Source organism: Littorina saxatilis, linkage group LG7 (assembly GCF_037325665.1).
Source record: "Littorina saxatilis isolate snail1 linkage group LG7, US_GU_Lsax_2.0, whole genome shotgun sequence".
NCBI lineage: Eukaryota > Metazoa > Mollusca > Gastropoda > Littorinimorpha > Littorinidae > Littorina > Littorina saxatilis.
Window position 1 is genome coordinate 58,016,970 of NC_090251.1, and position 23,370 is coordinate 58,040,339.

Consider the following 23,370-nt stretch of genomic DNA (forward strand, 5'->3'; position numbering starts at 1 on the left):
CCACATTTTGTAGTTGTGTGGTTGCTTGACTAAAATTAAATAAATCGGGTGACCCGTTCCAACGGCTCTGCGATATCACAGCAATGAAACACGCAAGGACGACCCAAGCTAAATTTAGAAATGTCATCTCGACCAAAATACTCCCAGGAAGCGTATGTTCAAAAAGACTGAAAATTCACCATAACAGCAACCTTTTCCCAGGAACAGATCAAGTCTGCTTGGTAACCCAATGCACACGTGTATCATGTGTGTGTGGTGGGGGGAGGGGGTGTTGTTTAGTTTTGGTCAGTAAAACTGCCCAGCAAGAATGTTTTGTTTCATAAAGACTTTGTAAACGACCATAAAGTAATGTTCCGTCCAATTCACATTTGAATTGAAGGCTAGGTTTGGGTACACACATAAAGGCATGCGCGTACGCACGCACACACGCACACCCACAGACGACAGACAGACAGACAGACAGACAGACAGACACACACACACACACACATACACACACACACATACACGGCACACACACACTCGCACACACATGGCGTCGCCCATTTACACAGACAGACACTGACAGACAAGCAGACAGACATACAAACACACACACATATACACACATACACACATGCACATGACAGTCAGAAACACAACGACGCCCACTTACACACTAACACACACCCTTATAAGCGGGGGTGAAAGCGTGGTGGCCAGTGACCCAGAACGAACACAAACCAACGCTCGAAGTTCGATTGCCCTACTTTTCTTTTCTGTTTCCTTAAAAAAAAAAAAAAATCATTGACTTTACCTGCTGGTTAACACTCGGCATGATCTGGGTCAGTGGAGCATAACTTCCACGTGCAGCACACAGCGACACCGACACAATGACAGCAGCAGTTTCAACACTGGGTATTGTTGCAGACCACGTGCAGCACACAGCGACACCCACACAATGACAGCAGCAGTTTCAACACTGGGTATTGTTGCAGACTTTAGCGCGCTGTCCACGATTTTTTAAAGCACGAGTTTTGGAGTTTTGCCCTACTTGGTGACGTGGTATCTAACGAGCAGTTTTTACAACTTTCCTCTGCGTGACTTATCTCGATAGGGATAGGTGAGGTCGGGGTACGTAACGCAATATCTAAACCTCCCTATTATCACAAACACACGCACGGGCACACACACGCACTACATAAAACAAATTGCACAATAATACATTATCACAAACATACGCACTCACGCGCGCGCAAAACACATACGTGAAAAACTTTTGTCCCATGTTCTGTTTAACATACAGGTAGCATTTCGTACCAACGAATATTGTACAGCTTCTTATCTGAATAACAGTGAAACATACAGGTAGCATTTCGTACCAACGAATATTGTACAGCTTCTTATCTGAATAACAGTGAAACATACAGGTAGCATTTCGTACCAACGAATATTGTACAGCTTCTTATCTGAATAACAGTGAAACATACAGGTAGCATTTCGTACCAACGAATATTGTACAGCTTCTTATCTGAATAACAGTGAAACATACAGGTAGCATTTCGTACCAACGAATATTGTACAGCTTCTTATCTGAATAACAGTGAAACATACAGGTAGCATTTCGTACCAACGAATATTGTACAGCTTCTTATCTGAATAACAGTGAAACATACAGGTAGCATTTCGTACCAACGAATATTGTACAGCTTCTTATCTGAATAACAGTGAAACATACAGGTAGCATTTCGTACCAACGTCTATTGTACAGCTTCTTATCTAATCATCAGTGAAACATACAGGTAGCATTTCGTACCAACGAATATTGTACAGCTTCTTATCTAATCATCAGTGGAACATACAGGTAGCATTTCGTACCAACGTCTATTGTACAGCTTCTTATCTAATCATCAGTGAAACATACAGGTAGCATTTCGTACCAACGAATATTGTACAGCTTCTTATCTAATCATCAGTGAAACATACAGGTAGCATTTCGTACCAACGAATATTGTACAGCTTCTTATCTAATCATCAGCGGAACATACAGGTAGCATTTCGTACCAACGAATATTGTACAGCTTCTTATTTAATCATCAGTGAAACATACAGGTAGCATTTCGTACCAACGAATAATGTACAGCTTCTTATCTAATCATCAGTGAAACATACAGGTAGCATTTCGTACCAACGAATAATGTACAGCTTCTTATCTAATCATCAGTGAAACATACAGGTAGCATTTCGTACCAACGCATATTGTACAGCTTCTTATCTGAATAACAGTGAAACATACAGGTAGCATTTCGTACCAACGAATATTGTACAGCTTCTTATCTAATGAGCAGAATCCGGATCATTTTACACATTCTTTTGAACGGCCACCACTGCCCCCCACCCCCCTCCCCACCTTCACGCAACCACCTACCCGCCCTCTCAAAAACAAACAAAACCCGCACCAACATTTCATGCAAATAGAAGCTTACGCCTCGTTCTGTAAAGACACATTTTTTTTAAATTAAATGTTTTCATATACACACCAAATAAAAGAAACATGTTCCGTTTTATTAAATCAAAAATAAAGAACTCATCCACGGGTGATTAACAACTACAACAAACGTCAACGTCGCTTACAAAACTGCTACACAAAAATGAATCCATTGACCATGGTACATTAATATTAGGAATGTACATCAAGAAGCATGTTGAACAGTGTCAGCCACTCGCATCATTGTTGAAACACAAGTGCAGCAGTAAATATACACAGCAAAAGTAAGGTTTCAAAAACAACAACGTCAAAGCAAGAAAGTAACCACAGGACAATGTCAAGCGTACCGGCATTAATACACTCTTCAAAAAAAGTTAAGGATCGGTTGAAAAAACGGATCTAATTATAAAAAATTGCCAAAAAATTAAACATCGACATAATAATTAAAAGATTAATGTGTTTGAATTGACAAATGAACAATGAGTCCTGACCTAGAATTTTGTTTGGCAGGCAGAGTTATTTCCCTTTGTGGGACTTCTCAAAAGCTTCTGCATTTTGGCAGAAAAAGGGTGTTTTTTATAGCCCCATGAAATTTGCGGAACGCATGCCAGAGCAAAAGGTTGTGATGCACGTGCTACAACAGGGTCCTGGCTATGAACATCGCTCACCAGCTTGTTTTTAAAGGTTGACATGCTGACACAATTATGCACAGTAGCAACATGCCCCCACGAAGAAAACTGAGCGATTTGGATAGAGAAAGGGCAATAGGATGGCTACAAGACGGTGTTGCTGCCAGGCAAGTGGCCCAGGGGCTTGCAGTGGCTCCCTCTGTCATCATCAGACTAAAACAGAGATTCCAAGCAACTGAAAGAATGCAGGAACGACTACGTCCTGGTCGGCCCAGAGTCATCACACAAAGAGAGGATCGCTTCATTCAGAGGCAGGCCATGCAACAAAGAATGGCTACGGCAAACAACATTGGGCAACGCCCACAAGCTACCACCAACACTGTTGTTAGTGGTCAGACGATCCGAAACCGCTTACACAACTTTGGCTTGCGTGCAAGGCGTCCAGTCCGAGGAACAACCCTGACTGCTCTAATCACCGAGCAGCTCGCCGAGCCTGGTGCACTCAACATGTGAGGTGGCAACGTCAGCACTGGGCTCAGGTGTTGTTTACAGATGAGTCCCGCTTTTGCATCCGAGTGTGGAGGCGTCGCGGAGAGCGCTTTGCAGAAGGCGCTGTTCTGGAACTACAGCGTTTTGGCGGAGGCTCTGTGATGGTCTGGGGAGGGATCAGCACACGTCAAAGGACACCTCTGTACCATGTAGTGGGCAACTTGACCGGTGTCCGCTACCAGAATGAGATCCTGCAACCCCTGGTCATTCCAGCCCTCCAAGCGATCGGCCCTCGTGTGGTTCTTCAGGATGACAACGCACCTCCCCATCGCTCTGCAGCTGTAAACACCTTCATCCAGCAGGCCAGGGTCAACAGGATGCTGTGGCCAGCCAACAGCCCGGACCTGAACCCCATAGAGCACATGTGGGACGAGCTTTGTCGTCGGGTACAGCAACATCACCCTCCTCCTGCCAATCTGGGCCAACTGCTGCAATGGCTCCAGCAGGAGTGGAATGGAGTTCCCAGAGCATTCATATGCAACCTGATCCACTCCATGCGCCAACGATGTGTTGAATGCCTGGCACACAACGGAGGGCACACGCGTTATTGACACTGATTCACATTGTTGTGAAATCCATTTTCGAGGGTTGTCACGTTTGACACACTCTAGCTAAATTGTCGCTGCCGCGTTCGATCTTTGCTTTGTTTGTCATTACTCCTTGGTTGTTCAATTATATAAAAAAAAAAATATAAAAAAAATTCGGTCTTGTCTGTTTTGTGTGGCGTGCTTGTAAAAAAAGTTATCCTTAACTTTTTTTGAAGAGTGTATATAAATGACTATCAGAGAAGCATATTAACAGTCGTGCTCGTCGCGATATAACCTTCGTGGTTGAAAACGACGTTAAACACCAAATAAAGAAAGAACAGTAGTGCAATAACAATACTACAACAAACAGAACACACCATAGACAACCGAACAAAACAACAACAATAAAACCTAACCAGAAAAACAAATCACGCAAACAAAACACAAGAACTAATGAATAATTATTTGACATTTTAAATCAGCAGAAATATTCCATACAGAAAAAAGCCTTTTTACACTGTCATTGTGTAAGACCAGCACATTTCCTATCGCTGATGCAATCATCAGACGGCACACACATTTTCTAGGCGGAAAAAAATCAATCAGCCTTAATCGGTTACATCTCCCAACGAGCGCATCCTATAACGTTATATACTCTCCTTTGTGGCAAACCAGAATAACCGATGGCGTGTTAACTGATGATATTTCTGCATATTAATTGCTAACGCACCTACAAAGTAGCCGTGTGGTGTGTGTGTGTTCGCTGCTAACCTCCCGTGCTTTTTCTTCTCTCTTGTGCTAGCTGGCAGTGAGGAAGGAGGCTCAGCAACACACATACGTTTGAAAACATCAATAATTTCATTGATTAACAAATTGCCAGACTTCTTCTTCTTCTGCGTTCGTGGGCTGAAACTCCCACGTACACTCGTGTGGGGTTGGTTTTTTTTGCACGAGTGGAATTTTACGTGTATGACCGTTTTTTACCCCGCCATTTAGGCAGCCATACGCCGTTTTCGGAGGAAGCATGCTGGGTATTTTCGTGTTTCTATAACCCACCGAACTCTGACATGGATTACAGGATCTTTTTCGTGCGCACTTGGTCTTGTGCTTGCGTGTACACACGGGGGTGTTCGGACACCGAGGAGAGTCTGCACACAAAGTTGACTCTGAGAAATAAATCTCTCGCCGAACTCACGCTGACAGCGGCCAACTGGATACAAATCCAGCGCGCTACCGACTGAGCTACATCCCCGCCCCAAATTGCCAGACAAAAAGGTAAATCAGCAACGCAATGTATGACAAATATAGAAGCTGTGGATCATAAAGGCACGTCAAAAAAATGCAAAACAAGTCATCAACAATTTGCAAAGTATTACGCTGCATTACGACAACAACAAAGCTACACAGCATATTATTTGTGCAACACAGAAAAGCTCATTTAAAAATAACAAATACAAACAAAATCATTCCGCAAAGCTACCTTCACCACAGGAGAAATGCATGACATACACGAGTACTTCAATTCCGAATTAAGTGCGTTTTGAGAGAACTCTGAAACTCATAAGACAAATAATATTCCAAACTCAAGACTCGGCAAACAAGAACCGTTAAATATGCGCGTTTTATCTTTATAGTATTTTTTTTATTATCTAGGTTTAAATATCATTTGATAATGACATTAGCGAGTACCCCCTCCCCCTTCATCCCCCGTCCTCAAACATTCGTCAAGTTCGCTTTGGTCAAACACAGAATTCTAATTCGAGAAAGTCGAGGACCTAAGGAAGGCCGTCCATTTGCTCTTCTATGGCGCTACGGTGTTTGGTATACAAGGCATAGCCGCAAGCTAGAAAGTACAATTGTCCAAATAAAACAAAGAGTGGTTAAGTGGTTGTTGGAAATCATACAAGAAAAACAAAATCTAGTTGCCTTATATATTTGCTTTTCAAAAGCACCTCAAGCCTCGTGATTCACACGTTCACAAAGTAATAAAACATGCAACTAGAAGAGCTATTTTCATTAAGTCATTCTCCAAGTAAAGATATAGATATAATCATAATATAGAACATCACCAATACACCTGCACGCATGTTTCATATAAAGGGGCACAGACTGGATTCACACAACATTACGCACATAATCTTCCAGATTAGAATCAGAGCACAGTGTTATATTACACACAGATACATCACAGAAGGACTGTACTCTGCTTTCAGTTAAAACAGCTTGGCTGTACACAGACACGCCAGTAGACAGATGCTACAATCACCAAGTCTTGGTCCTGCCACAGCAACCTTTGCCCACACACAGAAGACAGTCTGTGTTCACTCTGGATGACCCACACACAGAAGACAGTGTGTGTTCACTCTTGATGACCCACAGACAGAAGACAGTCTGTGTTCACTCTTGATGACCCACACACAGAAGACAGTCTGTGTTCACTCTTGATGACACACACACAGAAGACAGTCTGTGTTCACTCTTGATGACCCATAGACAGAAGACAGTCTGTGTTCACTCTTGATGACCCACAGACAGAAGACAGTCTGTGTTCACTCTTGATGACCCACACACAGAAGACAGTCTGTGTTCACTCTTGATGACCCACAGACAGAAGACAGTCTGTGTTCACTCTTGATGACCCACAGACACAAGACAGTCTGTGTTCACTCTTGATGACCCACACACAGAAGACAGTCTGTGTTCACTCTTGATGACCCACACACAGAAGACAGTCTGTGTTCACTCTTGATGACCCATAGACAGAAGACAGTCTGTGTTCACTCTTGATGACCCACACACAGAAGACAGTCTGTGTTCACTCTTGATGACCCACACACAGAAGACAGTCTGTGTTCACTCTTGATGACCCACACACAGAAGACAGTCTGTGTTCACTCTTGATGACTCACACACAGAAGACAGTCTGTGTTCACTCTTGATGACCCACACACAGAAGACAGTCTGTGTTCACTCTTGATGACCCACACACAGAAGACAGTCTGTGTTCACTCTTGATGACACACACACAGAAGACAGTCTGTGTTCACTCTTGATGACCCACAGACAGAAGACAGTCTGTGTTCACTCTTGATGACCCACAGACAGAAGACAGTCTGTGTTCACTCTTGATGACCCACACACAGAAGACAGTCTGTGTTCACTCTTGATGACCCACACACAGAAGACAGTCTGTGTTCACTCTTGATGACCCACACACAGAAGACAGTCTGTGTTCACTCTTGATGACCCACACACAGAAGACAGTCAGTGTTCACTCTTGATGACCCACACACAGAAGACAGTCTGTGTTCACTCTTGATGACCCACAGACAGAAGACAGTCTGTGTTCACTCTTGATGACCCACAGACAGAAGACAGTCTGTGTTCACTCTTGATGACCCACACACAGAAGACAGTCTGTGTTCACTCTTGATGACCCACAGACAGAAGACAGTCTGTGTTCACTCTTGATGACCCACACACAGAAGACAGTCTGTGTTCACTCTTGATGACCCACACACAGAAGACAGTCTGTGTTCGCTCTTGATGACCCACACACAGAAGACAGTCTGTGTTCGCTCTTGATGACCCACACACAGAAGACAGTCTGTGTTCACTCTTGATGACTCACACACAGAAGACAGTCTGTGTTCACTCTTGATGACCCACACACAGAAGACAGTCTGTGTTCACTCTTGATGACCCACACACAGAAGACAGTATGTGTTCACTCTTGATGACCCACACACAGAAGACAGTCTGTGTTCACTCTTGATGACCCACACACAGAAGACAGTCTGTGTTCACTCTTGATGATCCACCCACAGAAGACAGTCTGCGTTCACTCTTGATGACCCACAGACAGTCTGTGTTCACTCTTGATGACCCACACACAGAAGACAGTCTGTGTTCGCTCTTGATGACCCACACACAGAAGACAGTCTGTGTTCACTCTTGATGACCCACACACAGAAGACAGTCTGTGTTCACTCTTGATGACCCACACACAGAAGACAGTATGTGTTCACTCTTGATGACCCACACACAGAAGACAGTCTGCGTTTACTCTTGATGACCCACACACAGAAGACAGTCTGTGTTCACTCTTGATGACCCACAGACAGAAGACAGTCTGTGTTCAATTTGATGACCCACATAGCCTGGGTCCGTGAGATCAGTAAACATCAAATAGTTCTTCAACATGGGCGACAGGGGGAGCTGTGCGATGTCTCTGTGACGTGTCTTGCCGAGTGTGAGGCAGCGTGAGATCACCTGGCGACACGTGGACACCAGGCTGCGAGGCGTGCTGCTTATCTGCCGCAGATAGTCAACTGACTTCTCTGTCAGAACTTTGTCAGTTTTATAGCCATGATTGTCAAATCCATGGAGGTGCTCCATCCGGTGTTCGAAATCACCTCCAATTACTTCTGCCATCGATCTGACTTCGTCCGAGAACGCTTCGCTAAGGAATGCGTACATCTCAAACTGTTTGTCCAGGTATGCGGTCAGCACGAACAACTGTCTGTTGGAACATGCTCCTGATTCATACAGCATCTGTGTCACGACAGGCAGGCCTCGCATCACGGCCAGCATCAAGGGGCAGTTAAATAGTTCATGGCTTTCTGCCTGGGGTAACCACGATCGATTCCAATTTCTCTCCACATCACGAGTGATGTGTGGCTGGTGAACGCTAAAGCCCAGCGTGATGCACTCTGCCACCATCTTCTGTGGACAGTCTCTGCACAGCACCGCGTAATACAAGGGTGAATGCCTTATCGCTGTCCATTCGAAGTCGTCCTCAAAAAATGAAAGTGTAAGCACATAGTCGACTCTCCTGGCAAATGAAAGTGTCGTAGCCAAAGGGTCGACTCTCCTGGCGATCAGGTCGTGCAGGATGCCAGGACAGCCAGATAAACACGCGGCATGGAGAGTTGTCTCCCCTCTGTCATTCACACCCTTCCACTGGTCAGCACACCACATGAACGTGGATTGGATCACATCACCCTGACGTGCGTTAATCAGCATGTTTAGCGCTGTGTTTTTCTGACAGCCGCGTGAAGAAACATGAATGTCACCGTGGAACTGAATCAACAGCTTTACAAGGTCCCACTGTTTTGCTAGAATCGCCATGTGTAGCACAGAGTCACCATGACTGTCCAACAGGTTGGGATCACCATCTCTCACTGTCAGTTCCTTCACTGCCTCCCAGTCCTTTTTCCTGTCCGCTCTGTGTATCGGTGTGTGGCCAGCATCGTCCTTCATGTTGATGTCAGCGTGGTGACGTTGGCAGTGATCCACCACGTCCCACTGGTGCTGCTCAATGGCTTCCAGCAGAGCGGTGTCACGATGTCTGATTCCAGTCTCGTCTTTTTTCTCCACCAGAGGTTTCACTGCCTGCCACACCTCACGTTTGAACGCAAGCTGGAATATGTTCTCCCTTTGTTCGCTGGGAAGAGGACGTTGCAGACTGTTGATACATTGCCACACCACGCTGCCTTCTCTCACCATCAATGCTCGATACATCATCTCTGTCCTTCTTTCCTCACTCATCGGACATCTCATCACCATGGCAACGAGTGTCCACTGGCGGTGTTCCATCAAGTCGTTCAGAGCCTCCACACACAGGTCATCACGGACGCCTTGGTCCAGCAGCTCTCTACACACAGCCCACTGCCGCTGCCTGACCATGTCACGGAACAGCGAGTCTCGCCGTGTGACGTCAGTCTCCAGTCTCACCAACTGGATCACTGTCTGCCACGCTTCACTGGACACAGCGGCTTTCAGTGCACGACGCGCGTGTTGCAGGTCTGGTTTGTGACGGATGTTGTAGAGAACAACCTGCCACTTTCCTCGCTTCGCTGCGGTCTTCAGTGTCTTCAGCGTGTATGTGTCCTTCTTCAGAGTGTCCTCAAATTCTGTTAATTGTTCGATTCGCTGATACCACATCGCTGGCTTAGGTCGTGACTGTCTTGCAGGTCTTGTGTTGATCAGAAGGTCTTTCATGTCTGATACATCAGCTACTGAGTTCACCATGTGACGAACGAGCTTCCAGTCTGCGTGCATGGCCACACGGTAGAGGACTCCCATCCGCTCGCCTTCATTGAGTCCATGGTCAGCCAGCTTCAAGTAGACGTCCCACCTCTTCTCTTCTTTGGCCTCTCCCAGTGCCCAGAGCCGCTGATCGTCGTACAGTGAGTAGTCTGCCCACCGCTTCACAGCGTCCCACTGTCTCTGTTTGACAGCCGCTTGGAACACCTGCCGCCGATCTTGCTCACACACACAGGACAGACACGCGTGGCGGATAACGTCCCATCTTTTCTCACGCACCATGATTCTGAGCGCTACGCTTTGCACGCCGGGAACGACAGGGGTTGTGGTCAGAACCACCAGGACAGCGTCAGTCATTTGTGTCCATGCCTTGCGTTTGTAGTATTCGCGTGTTAGGTACTTGAGGAAGTGCAACTGAAACAGAGGACAACTGCTAGAGCCATTTTCACCATATCGGGCTTTTTCCTTTATCGCTCCTTTTGGATTGCTTCTTCTCTTTCTGCTACTGTTTTCTGCAGGGCCGCCAGGTTGCAGGTCAGATTCTCCTGCACGGGGTTCTCGTGTGGCCGTGCTATGTGTCTTAATCAGGTGTTGTTGAATATCCTCTGTTACCGATCTGGCTTCCTTTGAGGCTGTATGTGACCGACAGTCGACTTCCTTCTCTCGTCCACTCAGCCATATCTCTCTGACAGTGCCTAGCAGAGCTTCACACAGTACTTCACACAGCAGTGTGTCCCAGTCAAGACAGTCTTTCAGATAGTCCTGTAAATCTGACCACGTGACCGATCTCCACTGGGCAGGCGAAAGCTCGTTAACCCCGTCACAAGGGTTGCTGACCATGTCCCAGAAAACTATCTCCTTAGGCTCTGAGCAGTCTTTTACAATGGCCCACGAGTGAAGTGTGTCAATTGTAAAGCGATGCAGCAACAAGAGAAACACCTTCCACAGTCTTCGCGAGGCCAGTGTTCCTAGTTCTGAACGAATGTCGTCATAATCGTAACATGGCAAGACCTTTTGTATCAGACTTTCTTTTGCGAGCATAAATACGGTCTGCTTAAATTTGCGGTGTTCTACGTCACTGACTTTTCTTTCCAGCACGTATCTCACAGGTTCGAACAGATATCTTTCTACTAAAGATGGTAAGACAGACTGCAAGTGGGCAGCATCACAGTGAGGGAGGATGTAACTTATGAGTATGTTATCATCATCATCATCATCATCATCATCAGGCCAATAATCTTCATCATAAGCAGGATTTTCGTAATGTGCACAGGCCTCTTGCACCGCCCATCGTTTCACAGAATCACTGATGTCACGCTTCAGAGCCTCTCCAACATTACACCACTGCCGTCTGTTCACCACAGCCTCCAGCACATCGTCCACCTGGTCGTCAGCACAGTGAGCTACAATGTTGATGAAAGGACCACGCCGTTTGTTGAAATATTCATTAAAGAGACCATTTTCAACATCTTCACACGCTTTCTGCACCACCCACCGTTTCTTACAGTCGCTGACACCTCTCTCCAACACGCTAACTGCAGACCGCCACAGATGACGTTCCGCGAGTATTGTCACCACAGAGTCTAGCATGTCGTCAGCACAGTGAGGGAGTATCTCATTTATTAGGTATGTATCTTTATTGTCGATATGTGCACAGGCCTCTTGCACCGCCCATCGTTTCACAGAGTCACTGACGTTTCGCTTCAGAGCCTCTCCAACATTACGCCACTGCCGTCCTTTCACCAAAACCTTCAGCACATCGTCCATCTGGTCGTCAGCACAGTGAGCTACAATGTTGATGAAAGGACCAATCCATTTGTTAAAATCTTCCTTCAAGAGACCATTTTCAACATCTTCCAGTGCTTTCTGCACCACCCACCGTTTCGTACTGTCGCTGACACCTTTATCCAACACGCTAACTGCAGACCGCCACAGATGACGTTCCGCGAGTATTGTCACCACAGAGTCTAGCATGTCGTCAGCACAGTGAGGGAGTATGTCTTCTGCAATACCAATCTTGTTATCAAAGAATAGGGGTTCACAATAGCGACATTTGACGTCATTCATGCAGTGTTTACAGGCTTCAAGCACTGCCCATCGTTTCTTGGAGTCACTGACACCACGCCTTAACACCTCCACTACAGCCTGCCACTCCCCTCGTCCCACCATCACCGTCAGCACAGAGTCCAGTAGCCGGTCACTGCAGTGAGGGAGCACGTGCCGCACAATGCCACAATTGGGTGCACGTAGACATGCTGTGAGGACCAACCACTCGTGTTGTGAGTCACCAACACCCTTTGTTAACATGGCACCAACATCCCGCCATCTTCCTTCAGCCACAAGCTGCAGCATGTCTTTCTCTAATTCGACACTCCTGACTGTTGAAGTTGAAGTCGATAATTGAAGTTTACTGTCCACATGCTGCCTGTCAACTGACCATGTCGACATGTTTTCTTCCACACACTGCAGCAGTTTAACAACGTGTTTCCACCGACCTTTTGAGATCAAGAACGACATGAAACGGTTCAGGTGATCACGTGTGCAGTGGGGCAGAATGTGATTTCTTATCTGTTCACACTCAGCTCGTGTGAAAGCTTCCTGCAGCGTCCAGATACAGAGTGTGTCACTGGCACCACGCTGTAAGACGTGCCCCACAGCTTGCCACAGTCCCCTAGAAGCAAGGTGTGGCAATGCAGAGTGCAGCTGACTGCTGGTGCAGTGAGGACTGATGAGAGACAGGAAGATGGATTCTGCACAGTGCTTGCTGGCTGCCTCCACTGCACCACACTGTTCGGCGTCAGAAAGGCCGCCATCTTGGAGAAGTGTTGATAGGTCCGACCACAGCTCCTTCTGAATAATTTCATTCACATCATGTTCAAATTCATATCGAGTTTTTTTGTTTGGCGAAGCCATTTTTGCACGATCTAATGCTTATGTTGTGCTTTACCTTACTGGTAATTATTATAGGATTTGTAATAAAAAGTAGAAGATTAGATATGTACATCACATCGCTGAAAGGTTTGTAAATAGAAGGTTAAACGTGTTCGTTTTGCGCATTGCTTGCCGCAGGAACTATTCATGTCACAAAATGTAACTTCCCCGAGTGTGCCATATTGTGTGCTATCTGCGCAATGCAAAGACAACAACAACAACAAGACATCAAGCTGCGGTCACCTCTCGCAAACAGTATTTAGTGTTGTCCACAGAAATGTGAACACATCAGTTCTGTCAAAACAGGGCCAAGTCTGTGGATTGTCTTTGCCTTTTTTGTTCACGAGATATACGCTCACAGTAACAAACATCTAAATGTTACGCTTTGTATGACGACACGCCTTGATGTAACACGAAAAACTGTCTCTAGATTCCATGGTCAGAACAGAGCCCTAGTTTATCAGTCACGGCCGTTGAGTCTGCTGACCTTGACCCACAGAAAGAAGACGGTATGATGCTGTCCCTTTGCTGATGCAAGGATCTGACTGGTGTGATGTCGACTTTACCACAAGGCCCACCAGGGGGCTCTGTAATTCATCAAGCTGAAAAGAAACATCAGAAAACAGTGCAATCAAATGTTCACAAAGGGCAGCATAATTGGGGAAACAAATGTCAGATTGCCTGACTGACTTGATCGCACCATGATGGTCCTGGGAAACTCGCATCAAGTCTCTTTGACTTCAGATACGGGTTTTTAATTCTTTATTTAGTTTTTGCTAGACGTCTTGCTGTCTAAAGACATTTTGAAGTGTAAGTAAATGCAAAACACGTTCGACAGGGGATTACCTTTCAATTTGTATTTTGCACTGAATCATATGCCAGGATGCTGACATACTAGTTGGTCCTAGTAATTGTCCGTCTGACTGGGTAACACGCAATCCAGGGCTCGTATTCTTGAAAAAGCTGCAAAATTGTGTCCTTTAAAGTCAAACTGTCGTTTAACTACCGCCCGGTATTTATTTTTACTGCTCAGTAATTATTTATTTCCCCCCGGTATTAATGTGTGTCTGGCGGAAGGTCGGCAGCTACCAGAATTGGTTATTTTTAGAATTGGAGATTCCTCATGCTTGCTCCTCTCTACAAACAATATTTCAACAAGATTTATTCTTGAAAAAGCTGCAACTCATATACTGGCCTGTAAAACTCAATAAGTCCGCCAACTGCTAAGTGTTATTTATGAAACACCGGTAAGTCCTTACCGGGTTGTCTCCGAGCTGTAAAGTTAGAGGACCCCTCCCCCTCCTGTAAAGTCGCTACCTGTCAGTAACTTCACCAACACTGTCCATTAAAACCGTCAAGTTCGAATAAATCTTGTTCAAATATTGTTCGTAGATTTATGTCCCTCATGGACACACATTGGTGTCATTTAAGCACCGATGCATTGCGGTCAAATACGAGCTTCTGCTCGCGAAAGATTTCAACCGATGCTCGATCATAACGGCGTGTTGCAAAAGCGTGCTTGCGTCTTGTTTAATGCATTACAGTGGCGAGAATTTGGTGTCTGATTCCATAGCCGAACGGTTATCGAATTCGCCTGATGCGCGATTGAGTCGAGTTCGAATCGCCATCAGGCCTTACTTTTTTTTTGTTTTACTCTTTGTCATTAATTTTGTTTGTTTTTGTTTATTATCTTCGTGTGCAAAAGAGTACGTTGTAATATCAAAATTGATTTAAAAATTAAGTTTAGGCGAGAATGAGTTTTTTTTTAAAATTGATGGTTAACATGATATTACCGTTAACTACCTTGAATACGCCCACCCACCCTATGTACCAGTTTTGCCCAAAAGTGGGGGGTGGGCGTTTACTAGGTACTATACCCTTGGCAGGAGCGGGTCCTTAGCTAGAAAAACGATATTTTGGTCATTTGTCATAGAAGTGTTCAAAGGATGCGTTATTGCACAAAACTCCCCCCCCACACACACACACACACTAACACTAACACTAACACTAACACTAACACACAAAATCAACCTCTTCAGATATCACTTCCCGCCAAAGATGAAGCTTTGAAGATGAAGACCATTGTTGGAGCAGTCCGCGGTACAAGCCATCAACAACTGTACGACGAGTCAGGCGTTATTTCACTTTAAGAGAGGCGTAAACGTCAAAAATCGATATTATTTCACAAGATTGTACACCGTAAGGTGCCAAACTACTTACTTGCGATATTGCCACCATTAATATCAATTAATAATCCATATCGCCAGCGCAGACCTTTAGATAGGAAAGTTCCATCGTTTAACACTGAATTATACAAAAACTCATTTCTCCCATCTACAACACAACTCTGGAATTCTTTACCAGACTACATAAAACTTAGTAAGTCCTTCAAGCACTTTTTGTCAAAAAAACGATTTAAGTCTGCCGTGTTATTGGTATTCTGGAGATCGCATATCACAAACAATTCACTGTAAGCTCAGGCTATATATAAGTGATCTTAATAACGATCTAGTGAGACGACACGTTGCTACAGATGCATCTTGTGACTGCGCATTTCCGTCCGAAACCGTAAAACACTTCCTATTAGATTGTCCAAATTATCGCGAAGCACGTCAAGAAACCATACATACCCTCCCTAACCACAGTATTCACCTCCCCCACCTTCTAAATGGAGACAGACAGTATTCTCTAGATTTGAACAGGAACATTTTGTCAAGAGTACACTCGTTCATTGAACGTTCAGGCCGCTTTGGGCAAACCAGAATCAATGCTCCACAAGCCGGACAACAACTTTAATTTCTGCACAACTCCTACCCATCCCTCTTCTTTTTATTCCTTTTCTTCCCCTCCTTCCTTCCTCTTACTGTCTTTCTTTATAATGATTATGCAACGTTTATTATGTTATGATAATTTTGGATGATTAATGAGATGAGGATGATTATAATGATGATGCTTTGGATTTCCAATTTGGTTTATTTAGACAAATTGTTCAGCCGTTACCGCCTTACGTTATAATAGCCATGCAGGAACACCACTATAAGCTTCTAGCTTGTTGCTGTTACCTGTGTCTTTTGTATACATGTCATGATTGTAACATTTGTTGAACTAAACTTATGTTTAAACCAAAGATGAAGCTTTCGTTTCTTCTTTTTCCTCCCAGTCAAAAATGTATTGCGATTCTCTAGCCACTTCAGAAACCTTTTTCTGTCCAATCCCCGAAGCATGTCTAAGGAAAGGAAACAATTGAAAAACAACAATAACAGCAGACTGAATAATCTTTATTCATTTTCCTTGTCTACTAGTCCACTGGTCGAAACTGGGGGGTGGGCGTTTACTAGGTACTAGGCCATGTACACCTGCATGCAACCGAGGTTTATAAAAAAAAAAAATAATAAAATCTCCCCGTGTTTTTATTTCATTCAGTTTGTTTGGGTTGTTGCTATTGACTTTGAAACTGACATGCCGGCGAAAACGCCGGTAACGCGTGCGCAGAGAAGAGCAAGCATCGGGAATCTTCAATTCTAAAAATAACCAACTGGTAGCTGCCGACCTTCCGATAGACACACATGAATACCGGGGAAAAATAAATAATTACTGGGCAGTAAAAATAAATACCGGGCGGTAGTTAAACGACAGTTTGACTTTGAAGGACACAATGTTGCAGCGTTTTAGCCAGCGTGTCAGTTTCAAAGTCAATAGCAACTACCCAAACAGACTGAATGAAATAAAAACACAGGGAGACCCTTTTTATTTATTTTTTATTTTTTTGTTTTTAATCTCAGTTGCATGCAGGTGGCTGCTACCGCATTTTAGGTGGTTTTTTTTTCTCTCTCACCTTTGTTTTTTTAAGCGGGAAGCATCCTTCTTCATGGTTATTTATTTAATTTTTTTAATCAAATGTTTACATGTTTAAGTTAACAAACTTTATTAATAAACTAATATCATCTTAACCAAAGATTTAAAAAAAAACATTGCAGCCTAAAACTTTTTTTTTAAATCAATTTTGCTATTATAACGTACTCTTTTGCACATGAAGAAAATAAACAAAAATAAACAAATGCCAAAGAATAAAAAAAAAATTACGGGCAGATGGAGATTTGAACTCGACTCAATCACGCATCAGGCGAACGAGAGAACCGTTGGACCACGGAATCAGTTGAAAATAATCGGACACTGTAATGCATTAAAGAAGACGCTAGCACGCTTTCACCACAAGCCGGTATGATCGAGCATCGGTTGAAATCTTTCGCGAGCGGTATCTCGTATTTGTCCGCAAAGCATTGGTGCTTAAATGACACCAATGTGTGTCCATGAGGGACATAAATCTACAAACAATATTTTAACAAGATTTATTCAAAATTGACGGTTTTAGAGGAGGGGGATGGGTCCTCCAACTTTTCAGCTCGGAGACACCCATGTAAGTCTTTCCCGGAGTTTCATGAATAACACTTAGCGGACTTATCGAGCGGAAGTGGTTTTACAGGCCGGTATATGAGTTGCAGCTGTTTCAAGAATACGAGCCCAGGGCTCGTATTCTTGAAAAAGCTGCAACATTGTGTCCTTTAAAGTCAAACTGTCGTTTAACTACCGCCCGGTATTTATTTTTACTGCCCAGTAATTATTTATTTTCCCCCGGTATTAATGTGTGTCTGGCGGAAGGTCGGCAGCTACCAGAATTGGTTATTTTTAGAATAGGAGATTCCTCATGCTTGCTCCTCTCTACAAACAATATTTGAACAAGATATATTCTTGAAAAAGCTGCAACTCATATACTGGCCTTTAAAACTCAATAAGTCCGCCAACTGCTAAGTGTTATTTATGAAACACCGGTAAGTCCTTACCGGGTTGTCTCCGAGCTGTAAAGTTAGAGGACCCATCCCCCTCCTGTAAAGTCGCTACCTGTCAGTAACTTCACCAACACTTTCCATTAAAACCGTCAAGTTCGAATAAATCTTGTTCAAATATTGTTCGTAGATTTATGTCCCTCATGGACACACATTGGTGTCATTTAAGCACCGATGCATTGCGGTCAAATACGAGCTTCTGCTCGCGAAAGATTTCAACCGATGCTCGATCATAACGGCGTGTTGCGAAAGCGTGCTTGCGTCTTGTTTAATGCATTACAGTGGCGAGAATTTGGTGTCTGATTCCGTAGCCGAACGGTTATCGAATTCGCCTGATGCGCGATAGAGTCGAGTTCGAATCGCCATCAGGCCTTACTTTTTTTTTAAATTTTTTTTTACTCTTTGTCATTAATTTTGTTTGTTTTTGTTTATTTTCTTCGTGTGCAAAAGAGTACGTTGTAATATCAAAATTGATTAAAAAAATTAATTTTAGGCGAGAATGAGGGTTTTTTTTAAATTGATGGTTAACATGATTTAATTACCTTGTATACGCCCACCCACCCTATGTACCAGTTTTGCCCAAAAGTTGGGGGTGGGCGTTTACTAGGTACTATACCCTTGGCAGGAGCGGGTCCTTAGCTAGAAAAACGATATTTTGGTCATTTGTCATGGAAGTGTTCAAAGGATGTGTTATTGCACAACCCCCCCCCCCTCTCTCTCTCTCTCTCTCTCTCTCTCTCTCTCTCCCTCTCTCTCTCTCTCTCTCACACACACACACACACACACACTAACAGTAACACACAAAATCAACCTCTTCAGACATCACTTCCCGCCAAAGATGAAGCTTTGAAGATGAAGACCATTGTTGGAGCAGTCCGCGGTACAAGCCATCAACAACTGTACGACGAGTCAGGCTTTATTTCACTTTAAGAGAGGCGTAAACGTCAAAAATTGATATTATTTCACAAGATTGTACACCGTAAGGTTCCAAACTACTTACTTGCGATATTGCCACCATTAATATCAACTAATAATCCATATCGCCAGCGCAGACCTTTAGATAGGAAAGTTCCATCGTTTAACACTGAATTATACAAAAACTCATTTCTCCCATCTACATCACAACTCTGGAATTCTTTACCAGACTACATAAAACTTAGTAAGTCCCTCAAGCACTTTTTGTCAAAAAACGATTTAAGTCCGCCGTGTTATTGGTATTCTGGAGATCGCATATCATAAGCAATTCACTGTAAGCTCAGGCTATATAAGTGATCTTAATAACGATCTAGTGAGACGACACGTTGCTACAGATGCATCTTGTGACTGCGGATTTCCGTCCGAAACCGTAAAACACTTCCTATTAGATTGTCCAAATTATCGCGAAGCACGTCAAGAAACTATACATACCCTCCCTAACCACAGTATTCACCTCCCCCACCTTCTAAATGGAGACAGACAGTATTCTCTAGATTTGAACAGGAACATTTTTTCCAGAGTTCACACGTTCATTGAACGTTCAGGCCGCTTTGGGCAAACCAGAATCAATGCTCCACAAGCCGGACAACAACTTTAATTTCTGCACAACTCCTACCCATCCCTCTTCTTTTTATTCCTTTTCTTCCCCTCCTTCCTTCCTCTTACTGTCTTTCTTTATAATGATTATGCAACGTTTATTATGTTATGATAATTTTGGATGATTAATAAGATGAGGATGATTATAATGATGATGCTTTGGATTTCCAATTTGGTTTATTTAGACAAATTGTTCAGCCGTTACCGCCTTACGTTATAATATCCATGCAGGAACACCACTATAAGCTTCTAGCTTGTTGCTGTTACCTGTGTCTTTTGTATACGTCATGATTGTAACATTTGTTGAAATAAACTTATGTTTAAACCAAAGATGAAGCTTTCGTTTCTTCTTTTTCCTCCCAGTCAAAAATGTATTGCGATTCTCTAGCCACTCCAGAAACCTTTTTCTGTCCAATCCCCGAAGCATGTCTAAGGAAAGGAAACAATTGAAAAACAACAATAACAGCAGACTGAATAATCTTTATTTATTTTCCTTGTCTACTAGTCCACTGGTCGAAACTGGGGGGTGGGCGTTTACTAGGTACTATACCATGTACACCTGCATGCAACTGAGGTTTATAAAAAAAATAAAAATAAAATCTCCCCGTGTTTTCATTTCATTCAGTTTGTTTGGGTTGTTGCTATTGACTTTGAAACTGACACGCCGGCGAAAACGCCGAAACGCGTGCGCAGAGAAGAGCAAGCATCGGGAATCTTCAATTCTAAAAATAACCAACTGGTAGCTTCCGACCTTCCGCAAGACACACATGAATACCGGGGAAAAATAAATAATTACTGGGCAGTAAAAATAAATACCGGGCGGTAGTTAAACAACAGTTTGACTTTGAAGGACACAATGTTGCAACTTTTTAGCCAGCGTGTCAGTTTCAAAGTCAATAGCAACTACCCAAACAAACTGAATGAAATAAAAACACGGGGAGACCCTTTTTATTTATATTTTATTTTTTTGTTTTTAATCTCAGTTGCATGCAGGTGGCTGCTACCGCATTTTAGGTGGTTTTTTTCTCTCTCACCTTTGTTTTTTTTAAGCGGTTCTTCTTCTTCATGGTTATTTATTTAATTTTTTTAATCAGATGTTTACATGTTTAAGTTAACAAACTTTATCAATAAACTAATATCATGTTAACCAAAGATTAAAAAAAGAAAAAACATTCCAGCCTAAAAAAAAAAAGTAAATCAATTTTGCTATTATAACGTACTCTTTATCACATGAAGAAAATAAACAAAAATAAACAAATGCCAAAGAGTAAAAAAAAATTACGGGCAGATGGAGATTTGAACTCGACTAAATCACGCATCAGGCGAACGAGAGAACCGTTCGACCACGGAATCAGTTGAAAATGATCGGACACTGTAATGCATTAAAGAAGACGCTAGCACGCTTTCACCACAAGCCGGTATGATCGAGCATCGGTTGAAATCTTTCGCGAGCGGTATCTCGTATTTGTCCGCAATGCATCGGTGCTTAAATGACACCAATGTGTGTCCATGAGGGACATAAATCTACAAACAATATTTTAACAAGATTTATTCAAAATTGACGGTTTTAGAGGAGGGGGATGGGTCCTCTAACTTTACAGCTCGGAGACACCCGGGTAAGTCTTTACCGGAGTTTCATGAATAACACTTAGCGGACTTATCGAGCGGAAGTGGTTTTACAGGCCGGTATATGAGTTGCAGCTGTTTCAAGAATACGAGCCCTGGTCTGTGAACCACGTTTTGTATAACATTTTGTAATGTTTTCATTTTTTATTTTACGATAATGCAGGTCCGTACAGTTGCTTTATTTTTATTTCTGTGTTATGCATGCATATCGTTGTAAATGCGGTTAGCCATTGACTTCCCTTGCAAAGAGATGGCCACACAACTCACGTGTTGAGGACAGCGAGCAGCAATGACAGCACGAGCTGCACGAGGCAGATGGTTCACCAGCACTGACAACGAAGCCGGTCTGTCCATCGTGTCGAGTTCAGCGGCCTGGGAAGAGAAACACATTTTATATTCCAGTTGACATCATCAGGACCTGATTCGTTTGAGTGATGTCTGAACAGACACTACCACTTTTGAAACATTTCATGGCAAAATTGGCAATGCAGTTGTTCCCATTGCTATGAAGCAGACTGGAATGATTTTGTCGCATAATGTATACATTTAACGTGAACATGTTTCAAGAATACGGGACAGTTATGTTGTAAAATAAGGATCACATTTAAAAAGGATATTATGTATGCATTTGGGATGTTGAACATCAATTTGAATGTACTGGAAGTACTCAATAGTTATGCAACTTTTTGATTATTTCGATTTATTAAATTATTCAAAATCTTTGGAATGAAGACAAATGAATAAAAAGCAAGAATAACCAATAAAGAAGTGTTTAAAAAAGAAATTAAACAAATAAAAATAAATAATTGCTGACGAAGAGGCTCCTACCCGATGTAACGAAAAGCGATCGGGCGCTTTACCAACTGAGCTAATCTGAGCAACATTATTTAGTAATCTGGCTCCGAAATGCATTGACTAATCGCCGAACTGCGCTTGCGTCATTGCATAAAAGGATTCGATCCCTACCCAGAATGCCATTTTGTGTGTTGATATTTGAAGGATTTCGTTCGAGACGACGATGCTCAAAACATTATGGGCAATTCATTTTATAACGGGAAGCAAGTGGTTGATAATGGCCGTCGACAGATTCAATGCAGTGGGATATTAACTTGTAGATAATATACCTATGATACAAGTCAATATGAACTCGGCAAAATTAATAAGTAAAAGCACACACACACACACACACACACACACACACACACACACACACACACATTCAAAGAACACAACATTAATGTCTTCTTCTCTATCATTCCTCTGGATGTCAAAATTTGTCCTTGCAAACAGCTGTTTTTAGGTCAGTGCTCACACCAAATCTAAGGAAACGGGAATTCCCGATATCACGCTTATTGCCAAGGCTTTGGCCCTTATATTACGTGTTAACATGCACAGTGAAACTATCTTCAGTGTGTGTATCCGCAATGACGTAATCACAGTTGATGTATTTAAAGCTGCCAGGACATTTTCCAGAAAAACTGAGCTCAGGTTAAGTTGCTGAAATATATAAATTGCATGTTTTACACCAGACAAGGCCTACATTTTTAACGTGGGTTGTCTCGCGTCGGACGTTCTCTCATCAGGAGCAGTCTTTGTATCGCTCCCAGCAAACAGGATGTAGTAAATAGATACTTGAACAAAACTCACACATCTGTCTCACTCAAGTTAAGTACACAACACTGGCACAGCAAACCACTTCTATTCTTTTGCAACGCCACCATAATACATGGCAGCAGGGTAATACAGTTTGGAAAAGTCTCGAAGTTTCCTTACGAACTCTACTTGTAAATGCCAAGCAGTCGACCGTATTCACCCCAGTGGCCATGATGTGACAGTGACGCTGCCAGCTTTGTACCTGGAGGTCGTTCTGTGGACAGGGCTGTCACGTGACTGGCAGGTGTCTGTGTCAGTCCCACAGTCAGTCATGCAGTCAGTCCGGCAGTCAGTCAGTCCTGCATTGGACAACGCTTGGCACTGGTCGTTCTATCACAGATGCATGGCGGCTGAGAAAGCCCCTCTGTCTAGTCACAAGTGTCTGCGTCTGAAGTGATGCCGCTGCGCTGCGAGCTACACGACTCGCGCACACAGCGCGGCCAACACCACGGCACAAGGGGCAGAGCCTTGTGGAAAGCCGTTTGGCTCATAACTATTACAGCTGTAATTTAAAAATAAATACA

General features: G+C 43.4%; 1 protein-coding gene and 1 long non-coding RNA gene across 2 annotated transcripts in view; both read left to right on the top strand.

The window, feature by feature from the left end:
* LOC138971904 (aldo-keto reductase family 1 member A1-like) overlaps positions 1-23,370 on the top strand; it is a 94,050-nt gene that overhangs the window by 33,970 nt on the left and 36,710 nt on the right. The gene's annotated exons all lie outside the window — the stretch shown is intronic.
* On the top strand, positions 1,268-2,610 carry LOC138971897 (uncharacterized). Its single transcript, XR_011457419.1, has 2 exons — positions 1,268-1,347; positions 2,278-2,610. It is a non-coding gene; the product is annotated as an uncharacterized lncRNA (long non-coding RNA).